This window comes from Cololabis saira, chromosome 4 (genome assembly GCF_033807715.1).
Source record: "Cololabis saira isolate AMF1-May2022 chromosome 4, fColSai1.1, whole genome shotgun sequence".
In the NCBI taxonomy this organism is placed as follows: domain Eukaryota; kingdom Metazoa; phylum Chordata; class Actinopteri; order Beloniformes; family Belonidae; genus Cololabis; species Cololabis saira.
This window is the reverse complement of record NC_084590.1, coordinates 50,036,026-50,049,784: the sequence shown is the minus strand read 5'-3', so window position 1 is coordinate 50,049,784 and position 13,759 is coordinate 50,036,026. Positions and strand designations below refer to the sequence as shown.

General features: G+C 44.6%; 1 pseudogene; it reads right to left on the bottom strand.

Annotated features, from left to right (window-relative positions):
• Window positions 1–3,204: 3,204 nt before the first annotated feature.
• LOC133442682 (U2 spliceosomal RNA) lies at window positions 3,205–3,322 on the bottom strand (annotated as a pseudogene).
• Window positions 3,323–13,759: the final 10,437 nt, after the last annotated feature.

Genomic DNA, 13,759 nt, shown 5'->3' with positions numbered 1-13,759 from the left:
CTGTCAAAAAAAGAGAAACTTAAGAAAGCAAAAATAACTGGCTAAAATAGAGCTGATGGGGAGACGTCCCTAAACTTTAGATGAAGAAAAATGGAGACAAAATGTTGCGAGATAATAAATGAAACTTAAATGATTAGAAAATCAACTAATTTAAGACTAGAAGAAAAAACCAGAAAGTTGCGAACCTGTAAAAATGGAATGGAGAGAGGTGATTTGATGAGAGACTGGAGAGGGAAGAAGGCTGCTGCGGGGCTGCAGCAGGCCAAAGGTCATGACAGCTGCAGCTCTGTGTCTGTGTGTGACGGCTGCAGCTGTGTGTGTGTGTGTAAGGCTCCAGCCTGGGTGCAGCGTTTTACGAGCGGCTGCAGGCTCTGTGTCTGAGAGAGACTTTTTTGTCTGCGGAAAAATGGGGGTTTCAGAGGTGAAGTGAGAAGTTCTCCTCTTGGGAAAAAAAACAGAAATGGAAAAATATAGTCATTTTTCCTATCATTCTAAGCCCTGAATGGAGGCATAGAATCGTAGAATTTTCAAATGGGGTTAATTCACCATTTCAAATGGTTGCAGATTTCTTTGCAATACTGTATTTGACCGGGTCTCTGTATGTTTTGATATGTGCAAGGTTGGATTTTACTTTTATACAAGCATGAAACATGTCAATCATATTTCTTTATTTTGTCTGTTGTAAAATTACGTACTGATGATTGACAGCTTCATCAGGTTGGGTTTCGTCCCGTAAAATGAGCGCCGCTGTATTTTTAGATACAGTAGAAGGGCGTGTTCATGAGCCTACTGTCAATTGCATGTCAGTGACATTTTACACAGAAAGGGTTGTATGGAGAAGAAACAAACCCGTTGAACAATCTTTTTAGAAAAGAAGAACTCTGAGTGCATACTAGCCTATTCACACTGAAAATGTGTACAGTACATTTGTGATCAGTGCTGCCATCATTTAGGTTGGGAGTTCATTTGAAATGCACCAATTGGGTTTGGTTAGTGTAGTTTGAGGAGAAATAATTTACACAAATGCACTGACACAAACCCACATATAGATGATCTGAAGTTTGTGTTTAATGTTTAGTGAGTTTTTTTTTATGTGTAGTTTACGGATCGGTATTTATCCTACAGTTTTTCTTAAGACTTTTATAAATACATTCTGATTACTTTGAATGAGGAAGAGGAGTAAACAGGAAGATGGAAAAAGAAGGGTAAAAAAAAATAAAATAAATAAATAAATAAATAAAATGGTGAAAGCTGCTGATGGTCTTGCAGATCCATTTCAGGATACCGACCAGTTCGCAATTGGCTTGGTAGATTTGGAGTTAAAATTAAATAATCACATTATTTTGTCTCCGTGGACGAGCATACACTTGCTTTGCAGCAAACAAAAAGATTAAGAATCTCCTGGAGACTATATGATTCATCTGGAGACAATTTTCTGGCATCATTCTGGCATTTCATTTTATTTTGAGGACAATAGAGCTTAACAGCAGTTGATAAGGCATTATTTGATGGAATGCTCCCTTCGGTCCGACTTTTTGTAACTATGACTTATTGTTTATATACATTATAAAAGTTCACTGAGGACTACTGTTTTATGTTGCAGGAGAGTTGCTGCACCGACAGTTTTGTGTGTGAGACATCCGAGCATGAACGGCCAGGACCGTTATGTGACTATCCGTTTTGTTACTGGACCGTTATGTTATTAACTCGTGTGTTGTTACTTTAATAAAACCATAACCCACTTGGGTTGAAATAAGAAAATTTTGAAATAGGAGAGTTCTGTGGTCCTTGACTCAGATAGGAGACAGAATTTAACAGGTTTTGCCCCTTCTAATCTAAGGTGATGGGAGGGGGGATCCGGGGGATCTGAGGGACATAGATAACTGACCCTAGAGGATCATGAGGTCAAACCTCCGACCTGCCAGGATGCAAAGGTCAAGAAGTGGGAGGACCACCTATCTGGGGAGGAGTCAGGACTCTGGCAGCCCTGACCCCCCTCTATCCCTGTTCACATCAAACTCAACTTCTAGTTGGCATGGAAAATAATGCTGCGAAGCAAACCAGTACTTCCTAGAAAAGCTGCTTTCCCACTGCTCAGCACAATAAACACGTACAGTTGAGAAAAGATGTAAATTAAATACACTTTGTAGAAACAGTTCATACGGCAGAAGTGTCTGAAGACTTTAATAGTTACAATACGTCTCACTGCCAGCACAGTTAGCCGTTAGAGGCTCATCTGGCTGCAGCCTCTTTTCAATATTTGAACAGTAAATGTGGAATTTCAGCGATTTGGAATTTTAAGAAAGAAATGTAAAATTGGAGAAGTTAGATGGAAAATAACTTAAGTCATACTGATGTTTACTGAGTAGCTGATTTTTTTCTATGAAGCAGTCTAACCTTGTTACATATCATTTTTCTAATGTCTTAGAAAACTGTGAGAGCAGGAAATGGGTCTGTAGTTAGTGAACTGATGTTTGTCTCCACTTTTATATTTGGGGATTATTTATTTTATATGGTTGATTTATAATGGAATTTTAATAGGTTTTAATACAGGTCAAAGCTAAAATAAGATGTACCTATTAATCTGCTTACTGAATTTATGTTCTTACACGTAAAGAAGATTCATGTCTGCTGTTTACCAGGCTTTAAAACCACTTAGCGCTCTGTCGGCCTCTAGTGGACAAAAGAGTGAACTGCAGAACAACCAACATGGAATAAACTTCCATCCACTCGTTTTCTACCAGTTTCAGATCAACCGCAGCTAACTAGATAAATCCTAATATCACCCGGATGATAAATAAGAAACTCATGGTTTATAATCAGAATTAAGTTTATATTTAACATGAGAGGAGGATGCACCGTTCCTTAAGTTTATATTTAACCTTTAAGGAGGATGCACCGTTCCTTAAGTTTATATTTAACCTTTAAGGAGGATGCACCGTTCCTTAAGTTTATATTTAACCTTTAAGGAGGATGCACCGTTCCTTAAGTTTATATTTAACCTTTAAGGAGGATGCACCGTTCCTTTAAGTTTATATTTAACCTTTAAGGAGGATGCACCGTTCCTTAAGTTTATATTTAACCTTTAAGGAGGATGCACCGTTCCTTAAGTTTATATTTAACCTTTAAGGAGGATGCACCGTTCCTTAAGTTTATATTTAACACCGTTCCTTAAGTTTATATTTAACACCGTTCCTTAAGTTTATATTTAACACCGTTCCTGGAGAAACTGCAACACCCGGTCGATGCTGGAGTGGACGGAGCAAGCTCCTATTCCATCTCCCTGTTCCAAAAATCTATTTAATATTTGTTCCCCGGGTATTTAATATCTGGTCCCCGGGTATTTAATATCATTAAATATCTGTAACAGGAAGTCGGCCATTTTGAACATTCTGAATTAATCGCATAATTTTGGCAAAATTTATGCCATTCCTTCGGCCGTTAATAGGGCCCGAACCGTAATGTGCACCCAAAATGTGCGTCTCCATCCTCCGACACCACGCATTACTTTTCTCAGTCAAAAGCGTTACCGTGGTGACGATAGAGGCCAAAAAGCGCCCACCCTTCATCTGATGGTCCATATCTGATAGTTCCTACTTTCTGCTATAACTTTTGAATGGTTTGGTATAAAGAGTCGTGGGTGGTGTCATCGGACTCGGTTTTGAGTCCTTGAACAAAATTGGTGCAAATTAGCCCCGCCCCTTCTTCTGATTGGTCGATATCTGATAGTTCCTACTTTCTACCATAACTTTTGAATGGTTTGATATAGAGAGTCGTGGGTGGTTTCATCCGCTAAATGTCCAGGCCTGAAGAATCTACATGAAGTCATACAAACTTCCACTGCAGCCTGAACGTGCACCAGGGTGGAGGGACGTTCATCACTGCTTTTCGCTTTAATTTTTTTTTTATTTAAATACATCAAAATGGATTTGAAAAAAAAATTAATCAATGAATTAATGTAAGTAATGACTTACAGTGATCAGGGTTTACTGCCATTAAAGCTCGTTGGCTGTCTAAACTAAACAAGTTCTTCTTTTCATAGATGTCAGTAATTTCATATCCTGTGTTTATGATCATTCTTATTAGCAGCACAGCAAACATGTAGCCAAACTTTAAAGTGGTCAAGGAAAAACGACCCAACGACTCTGTTATCTGATGTCGTCTGCTGTCATCTAGCGACCACTAGGCAGTACTACACTGGACTAAAACTGTAAGTCTGAAACTTGTTTCCACGAGGTGGAAGAATTAACTGCAAAAACGCAAGTAGCTCGACAGTCACACAGACTTTAGACAGTCAGTACCCGCTGATGCTGCTACACTTTCATGCTTGTTTAGTGTGTGTGTGTTTTTACTTTTCCTGATTAGTTTTAATACACTTCAGCACCAATAGTGGGGACCAGCTGTCCCTCAGCAGGCAGCTGTTTCTGGGAAAAGGGAAGAGTCAGCTGTATGAAATTTTATTTTAAAATGACAACAACTGAGTTTTGTTTTATTGTATTTATTATTTATGATTTTATCTTTATACACCACCACAATTAATTGAAAAGAACAAACATGTGATCAATCACGTTCAGCTTTCATTAAAAAATAAAAAAATCCATTACTCCCTGTTACAGTGTATAGTTCAATCAGACAAGTCATGTGATGAAGAGTTCAACAGTTTTCCTACTGCTAAAACACTTTAGATTAGAGAATCCGATCTAAATAAATCCACTATTTTAAGGAAGACATACTTATATTGGGGGTGATTAAAATGATTTTCCTTTCCTAGAATTATAGCCTACAGGAAGAGCTGGGGAGGCGGTAGAGATTTAAAAGCAGCAGCAAGTCCTATAAGCAGATGGAGTAACTGGAATAAACCATCCACCGGTGATGAGTGAGCATAAAGCTGGTACGTCGGCTTGAACTAGGTCCCTGTAGTTACCACATTCATGCAAATCCAGAAACAGATGCAGCTGAAAATAAAACTTTAATAGCGAGACTGTGTTTACATCAATTAGAAAACTGAAATACAAAAATACATTCTGATAATCAACTGCGTGAGTATCAGAGAACTGAAGAACTCTCACAGAGTGAAAAGAAGGCGGCCACTAAAGGTAGTACAGTGATGATAACCGCCAGAAATCCTTGTGTTTTGACACTGTTGCAAAAACACAACATCTCCAACCTCTAATAACAATGTGACACCATTAGCAGTATTAACAGACCCTGAAGTCTGATTTCCATGCGCCGCAAAAACATGAGTTCCATTCTTAACCAGCGCAGCAGCAGTAGCATCTGAAGGATGTCCAGGTCCATGAATGCGGAACTCAAAGTGGTAGACTGCTCGCACCGGGGCTGTGAAAAAACCTGTTGAACACAACATTTGATTTCTTTATCTGTCTTGTTTTTATCCTGTACATACATAATTATACTGTACATGGCGGAAGATGGCTGCGCACACAGTTGCAGCAGCTCAGCGGTCCACCAGTCGGAGCGTTTTTTGGATGTTGTTTTGTGTACATGTGTTTGTTTTGTGCACATTTTGCCGAGCGGATATCACTTTCAGCCGGCATGATATCCTGAGGATCGGATTATTTTCCGAAGGGAAAGTAACACGTGAGTTTCTCAGCTCACACACGATCCCGGTGGACGTAGCGAGGCTCGGCTCTCCGTGGATTATCATCCCGGCGGGGAGGGGGCGCAGGCGGCGGAGGGAGAGGAAGCAGAAGCGGGGTGGCAGAGCCGGAGCGCTAGTAAGGCTACGGAAGAAGCCATTCAAACCACCGCTTCCCAGTCTTTTCCTCTCTAACGCCCCCCCATCAGGGAAACTGCTCCCATCCTGTCTAAGACTGTTGCCACATGGCCGGAGGAGCCTCCCAGAGCTGCAGGACTGTTTTGACAAGACCAACTGGGAAGTCTTTGAACATCAGGACCTGGAGCTGTTCACAGATATCATACTATGTTACATTAAAAACTGCATAGACACTATCACTGTAGACAAACAGATCCGCATCTACCCTAACCAGAAACCCTGGATGAACCGGGAGGTGCAGCAGCTGCTGCAGCAGAGAAACACCGCCTTCAGGTCTGGTGACAGTGAACTTTACAGCACAGCTCGAGCCAACCTGAAGAGAGGTATCAGAGAGTCAGGGTGGGCCATCACACATCCACGGCCCTAAGCCTCAGTACCGGCTCCCCCAGGGTTGCGTGCTGAGTCCCCTGCTCTACTCTCTCTACACGCATGACTGCACCCCCGTCCATCATAACAACACTATAGTGAAGTTTGCTGACGACACTACAGTGGTGGGGCTCATCTCGGGAGGGGGGGATGAGTCTGCATACAGAGACCAGGGGGTGCGGCTGTCGTGGTGGTGCAGAGACAATAACCTCCTCCTGAAAAATAACCTCCTCCTGAACAATAACCTCCTCCTGAACAGCTCCGAGACCAAAGAGCTGGTAATAGACTTTAGGAGGAAAAAGATAGAGATTCCTCCGCTCATCATCAGCGGGGATTGTGTAGAGAGGGTAGCCAACTTCCGGTACCTGGGAGTCCACATGTAGGGGAACCTGACCTGGAGTGTGAAAACCTCTGAGCTGCTGAAAAAGGCCCAGCAGAGATTGTACTTCCTCAGGATCCTCAGGAGGGAGAACATCACACAGAGGCTGCTGGTTCCTTCTACCGAGCCTCCATCGAGAGTATTCTGACCTACTGTATCTGCATCTGGTCCAGCAGCTGCATCTGCATCTGGTACAGCAGCTGCATCTGCATCTGGTCCAGCAGCTGCATCTGCATCTGGTCCAGCAGCTGCATCTGCATCTGGTCCAGCAGCTGTATCTGCATCTGGTCCAGCAGCTGCATCTGCATCTGGTACAGCAGCTGCATCTGCATCTGGTCCAGCAGCTGCATCTGCATCTGGTCCAGCAGCTGCATCTGCATCTGGTCCAGCAGCTGCATCTGCATCTGGTCCAGCAGCTGCATCTGCATCTGGTCCAGCAGCTGCATCTGCATCTGGTCCAGCAGCTGTACAGCAGCTCAGAGGAAAGACCTCAGGGTCATCACCACCGCCCAGAAGATCATCGGCTGCCCTCTCTCCACACTGGAACACCTCCACCTCCCGTTGTAGTACTGTAGTACTATAGTACTGTAGTACCGTACAGAGGTGGACAGAGTACTCGACCCCAGTACTTGAGTAAGGGCCCGATTTACTAAAGGTTTGCGTGTGTTAAAACGTGTGCAAACTTGACCGCACCCGCAAACCAATGTGCGAGCTGATCTACTAACAGCGTGCAAAGAGGACTGCGTCTCTGAAATGCGCAAAATTGCACACGCTGTTCATTTAGTACTTTTGCCCTGATGAATAATCAATATGGGGCGTACCCGCCAGAAAGCCTCAATACTGGGAGGGGGAAATGCAAATAGGTTCATTTACCACACGCAATGATATTTACCAAGCCTGAAAGTAGTTGCGCGTATTGAGATTGCGTCTGTATTTAATACGTTTGAAAGGAAGGTGCTAATCTGCTGCTGCTGTTATTGTGGCAAGGAGGCGACATCCAAAATCAAAGAATACGCAGAGAGAGAGTCTTTATTCTGCTGCATGCTATTTTAAAAATGGTTGCACAAGTTTTATTAAAGGCCACTTTTTCTTTAGTTCTTCGCCTTATATCTTGCCACCTTCTCTTATTGTGCCCCCCTCCACTCGCCCACAAGCAGGCCAAGCCTTTGTGCCAAAACTTTGTATTTTATTGATTACTTATCTTATTGAACGTGAAATCATCCTTCGTAAATTACATTTAATTAAAACCCGTGCTTATTAATCACAAAACACAGGTTAAACATCATGACCAAATCCGCTCCGACCCGCTGTGTCAGGATCAGCGCAGACAGACTGCAGCTTCGCCTGAATTATGGTTCTGCGTTAAATCGACGGCGTAGCCGCCGCGTAGGGTCGCGGTGCGGTGTGCGTCGCCGCGTACCCTACTACGCCGTCGGTTCTGCGTTGGTGTGACGCGGAACCATAAATCAGCCTTTAGTGTGCGCTCTGTGCGCTGTTCTGAACACTTCTCTTCTTTCGGCCATATGATGGTCCCGTCTGTCACACATTTACTGTCAGTGTTTGCTATATAATATATAATATTTGTAATATACTGTGGACATCTGAATAAAAACTTAACTCATAAATAGATTGAATCAAAGCGCTCTCCAGCTCTGTGTCTGATGTCTTTTTCTCCTCAGATCATGCCGAGCACCGCGGGGTCACGCAAACCCGACCAATTCAATATTAAAATCAAATTCGGTCCTGTGGCCCGTTTTTCTATTTCGTATTTTTGATCTGTGCCTAAAATTGAAATATGAAAAACCAGACGTTTTTCCGTTTTTTGTGTTACCAACTGCATTTATTCTATCGCAGGTTTTCTCCGATATTGCGTTTCTTTTGGTAATGTTTAAATGTCTTTGCTGTAGTTCATGAATGTGTTTATTTGCCTCTTCCACTAATATCTCTAACTCCAACTCGTCAAATTTCATTTTGCGCTTGTGACTGTGCTTTCCATCCAGACTCCATGGCGCAGAGATTGCGCTCGCAAACCGTAAGACACGCAACAGCTCATTTAAATACTGCTGTTTGCACCTGTTATCAATTGCGCACGCAATCTTAGTTGATCACCCGCAAACCACGCGCAAACTTTTTCAGTGCACACGCAATTTAGTACTCTTTATTTAGGATCTTAGTAAATCGGGCCCATAGTTGCAGCTATAGAACAAGACTATAATAGTTAGTCTCAAATATAGCTTGGTGGTAGATATGCTGTGTTGTGCAACTCAGGTAGCTTGGCTGTTCAGTTATCGAAGGGTTATTAATAAATATTATTAATAATTATTAATAATTAATAAAGTCGACTATTTATCAAATTGAATGACCAATATGATAAATAAAATCCTCGGGGCACCACCCTGGGCCTTAATTCAGGGAAATGATAACTTTTAACAGCAGAAAATCAGTCTCATATGATTATGGTTTAAGTATAGTAGCCTATAATATAATTGAAGGAGTGAGATCCGAACACTAGGCTGTCAAACAAATCAATTGTGACCAAAATCTGCATGAAATAACGACAACCACTCATTAAAAATCAATCAGAATTTATTTACATATAGGTGTCAAAAGATGGTAAACGGAACACCCCAAATAATTCTGATGGCATACTACTTATTATAAAACAATTAATTAACTAGAAAAACAACAATCAATAAAAATGAAATGAAAGTTAAATGCATGGAATAAAAAAAAGAAATCGAAGCAATAATAAAAATGATATCACGAACATGTACGGTTTAAAATATTGTGGCTGCATAAAGATGGCTGCGTTTTTTAAAGATGGCGGGACTGTAACCACGCCACGTGCAATTAGACCGGATGTTACTCCCGGTGTTTTAAACGTGACTACTGGCGAAATGGCGCCACCAAATGAACAAATAACCGTAATATGCACACAGTAATTTCATTAAACATAAATTCAGGTCTACACCAGTGACTGATCGCCCAGACCGCAGCTCACGCGTCCTCGGGAGTCCGGACCTGAAGCTGCAGGCTCCGTCGCCTGCGGGCGGAGTCCTGCCGGGGGGTTCCTGGCGGGGATCCTCAGTTTCTGCAGCCGCTCGGTCTCTCTCCTCTCCTAACTCCACAGAAAAAGTGAACAGTGGCTGGAGAAACCTCACACCGGCTCTCTGCTCCTGACCGCGTCCTCAGCACACCGCCTCGCTGCGCACGGGGGGCCGGTTCCTCCCTTCAGAACGTCGGCTCGTCCCGTGTTGTGTCGCCGGGCTGCGCGAGGGCCTCGCGGTCCAAAGGCTGGAGCTCCTGGCGGGTTTTGGCTCCCGGAGCGGTCGTCCTAAATGGAAGACAGGGCTCGGAGAAAAAGAAAGGAGTTAAGGCAGGGAGACAGAGTCCAGAGCGCAGTGCTCTGGGATCGGACCTTGCGCCCGGTCAGTGCGGGCCTCGAGGGCTCCTTGAACCCCCCCCCCCCCCACAGCTCTTAAAAGCTGCTGGACAGCAACGCGCGTCCCGGATCGTTGGCTGAAGAGAAGAGAAGAGAGAAAGTCTCGGTGCAGCACGGAGTTTTGTATTTCCGCGCGCTGCGGTGACGTCATCAGTGCCTCGCTCGGGATTGGGTGCGTGTCGCTCTCAGGCGCCGCCCCATCCCGCAAGGCATGCTGGGATTGTAGTTCATGGCACGGCGGCCATTTTAGGAGGCGCATTAAAGTGCGTTTCAGGCTGGGAGGGGTTGACCAGGGTTTCAAAGTTTGAATATACATTCATAAAATGTTCATAAACATTTATAAGTTCAGAGTTCACATGGGCATGGGCGACGCCCTACATCCCCCCTCTAGCTGCGAGCGAGGGAATGAAAGGGTCCGTTGTCGCAGCTCGAAAACGGTCAGTCCATGTGGTCATGAAATCCGATTGAAGGCGTGAGCCGGCCTGGGCGGGTCAGTATCACCTATGCAACTGTGTAAGAGTATGAAAATAAACAAAACACATTCAAGTAATAAAAATGGTTCAATCGCATAATACAGTGACATCACTTCTTAAGGTGAGGTAGATAAAAGATAAAATAAAAGACAAACTGGAAAGAAAAGGGGAGGTTCGTTAGATCACGGACCCTCGATACGTAACTGCCAAAAGCAGACCAGGCTCAGAGGGTGTTCCCTACGTGTTAATCCCTTGGCAGAGCGGTGCTGAGGAAGGAAACGGATCGGAGGGGGTCCGTCCTGTAACAGAACCGACCTCGGGTAACGGAAGAAGAAAGTCTTATTCCCTAACAATTTAATCATTCTGCGATTAATTGCTAAACCCGGAAAAACAAAAACAGACACTCCACTCCTAACACTCCAAGATCCCTGCCCCCCCTTTTTTTAGGGGTGGGGGGATTTGCACTTCTGGGTCAGAAGTTGTCAGTCAGCTGCAGACGATTCATGCAGCTCGTTCAGTGCTCTGGCCAACAGGGTATATATGGCGCCCCCCGGCCTGCTGATCTACGACGTCTGCGCCGTCTCTTGGGCGGTACCCTTGGCTGTACCCCTTGGGCGTCAGCACCGGGGTGGAGCACCTCTCGGTCACTCTGTGGACCGTTCTCAGAATCTACAGTGGGACGTCTCTGTGTTTCCCACGCCAGCTCAGCGTACCCGCGGATTTCTCGCATTTTGAGATCTCGCCTCCTGCTGCAGTAAAGAGTTACCTTACATCGCACGGTTTCGTGGAGGTTGTGGAGAAAGAGAGACTTGAAATGACTGTCCTCATCCAAACCTGGAGTGTTGCGTCCCTGGAAAAACGCAGCTCTCAGACGCCAGTAATAATCTTTGGGGGTTTCTGACTCCTGGTGCTTAATTGAAGAAGCAGCCAGAGTAGCTGAAGCCCAGTCGGTTTCAGAAAAATACTCCTCTAGCAAAGCCTGACGGAGTGCTTCATAGCAGTCTCTGGTTTTAGCTGGAAGGGATCTTATGAAAACACGAACGCTCCTGGCTGTGGTTTTCCAAAGAAGCTTTACCTTCTCGCTAGAGGATGCATGAGGTAAATCTCGGAGGCAATCCTGGACCTCATCGAGATAATTCTCAATATTTGACCCTGGATCATCCGGGTCAAAGTGTTCTATGTCATTGGCCAGGGACTCAAGGTCACGGAGACGCAAGCCTTGTCTATGTGGCGGGCCAGGGTCGTCTGGTCCACCAGAACATTCCTGATACAACCGGTCCCTGTGCCGAGAAGAATAATTAGTTCTTGTCTGGTGTGGAACAGGTAGGTCGGAGTGGGGGTTTAAACCACCTGACACCCCTTTTTGTCCATCAGGGAAAGGTTCCCGGAAATTTGGATTTACGGCCTTCAGATTATGAGGCTGGCCGCATTTCGGGCTCAGCACCTCATCTTGAACACGCGGAGCAGTGGGCCTGAGGGTGAACGGGGGGGCACGCTTTAAGTCTGACCCCCCTTTCCTCATTTTGCACCTCGGTGGCTGCACTTTCATTTCATCCCAGGTGATAAGGTCTGGAACGGTGTCAGTAACGTTTGGGCTACTGGCTGTCCCCCTGGGCTCAGACGGGATAAGCAGGTTAACTGCTGGATCCTTTCTCTGGCCCCCTGCTGGCCGTGGGTCAGTGTGAGATTGGTCACGCCTTTCATCACACTGCTGCAACTTGTTAATGATCGGGACACTGGAGAGTTGATCTACTTTAATTTCTGATTCGAGCCGTGGCTCGCGGTTCGCATGCTTGTTTTCAACCCAGTGCGGCTCCATTTTCTCGGAGCTTCGAGTGGACCCGTTACAGGAGTCCAGTGACTGCTGACGAAAGTCCAGCGACTGCTGGCGGAGACTAAGCGACTGCTCATGGAGGCTTACTGCCTTCTCCCGGAGGCTAAGTGCTTGCTCACGGAGTAAGCACTTAGCCTCTAACTAAGCACATCGGAGAAGAATGCTTCTCTGGAAGAACTCTTAATTAAAGAGATCAACTCCTGTGTCCTATCACCAGCGTTACGTTCATAATTATGGACGTTATTCACCTCCTCTGAGGCGCATCGACTAGTTTCTTGGATTCGTGCTTGAGCCTCTCTTAACAGGCTTTTCAAGCGTTCAATCTCTTCCTGCGCATCGCAGTGTGCCAACACTCCCCCTCGTATTTTTGTCGCCACCTGTGTTTGTTTTCCCCAGCATGGAGTTCTGCCTTACGTTGCCATAGCAACGCCAGTTTACCCGGAACGTTGGCTACACGGGCTTTTTTATACGGTTTCTTGGCGAAGCTAGTGAGCTCTGCTATCCTCCCTTCGCAGGTCTGGAGGTCATAGTTATTTATTATGCTCAGCTCATCTCTGGGTATTTCCATAATACGTGCAATTACTTCTTGAGTGTCGGTAAAAGTGACGCTGGGGGAGGCCTCGGCCCCCCCTTCATGGTTACCTGGGCTAGTCATCGCGCGTCTGGCCAGGGGCCCGGGAAGGAAGGGAACCTGGCGAAAAGCTTCCTATTCAAACGGAACTTGCCTGACGGTCCTTCTAGTCAACCTCTGGTCACCTCTGCTGGCTCTGCGTCCAAATGCGATGAGTTTCCTGCCCTGTGCACCACACGCAGTTCACAAACCGGACACCAGTGTTTCGCTTGCGACTCTGCCAAGAGATTAACACTCAGTAATGAAGTAGATTCACGTTATCACCCAGATTAGGAGGAATGAGACAATAAATGAAGCATGAGAGACTGAGCCAACTCTGATCTGTGCCTGAAGGCAGTTGGGTTCTTGGTTATCATAAACAGAATTGAGGTGGATTAAAATTGAAATGCCACCCAAATTAAAGATTCAATTTAAAAAACACGATAGAAATTAATCCGAAAGAATAACTCACATGGGGTAATCCCGACAAAGTTCTATTAATAGAATTTAAAGAACTTGAAACAAAACCAACCATTAACTTCAGTGAAGCATGGTTGCAGAGGAAAATTAATCAAACAGATTAATAAAAGTAGTGATAAAAATAAAAGTTAATAAACTTAAAGCGACCAACCCTTAGTGAAGCGAGGTTGCCATTAACAGGTTTTTAAAATAACCGTAGGAATCAGATAATGAGAGGGGAAGAAAAATAAAAATATTTTCTTTCCCGATCAAATTTAATGTTCTGTTATTTCATACGAATTCAGTCACAATGTGGTTATTAGAGCCCCACACGGGCGGACCATTTATGTTGTGCAACTCAGGTAGCTTGGCTGTTCAGTTATCGAAGGGTTATTAATAAAT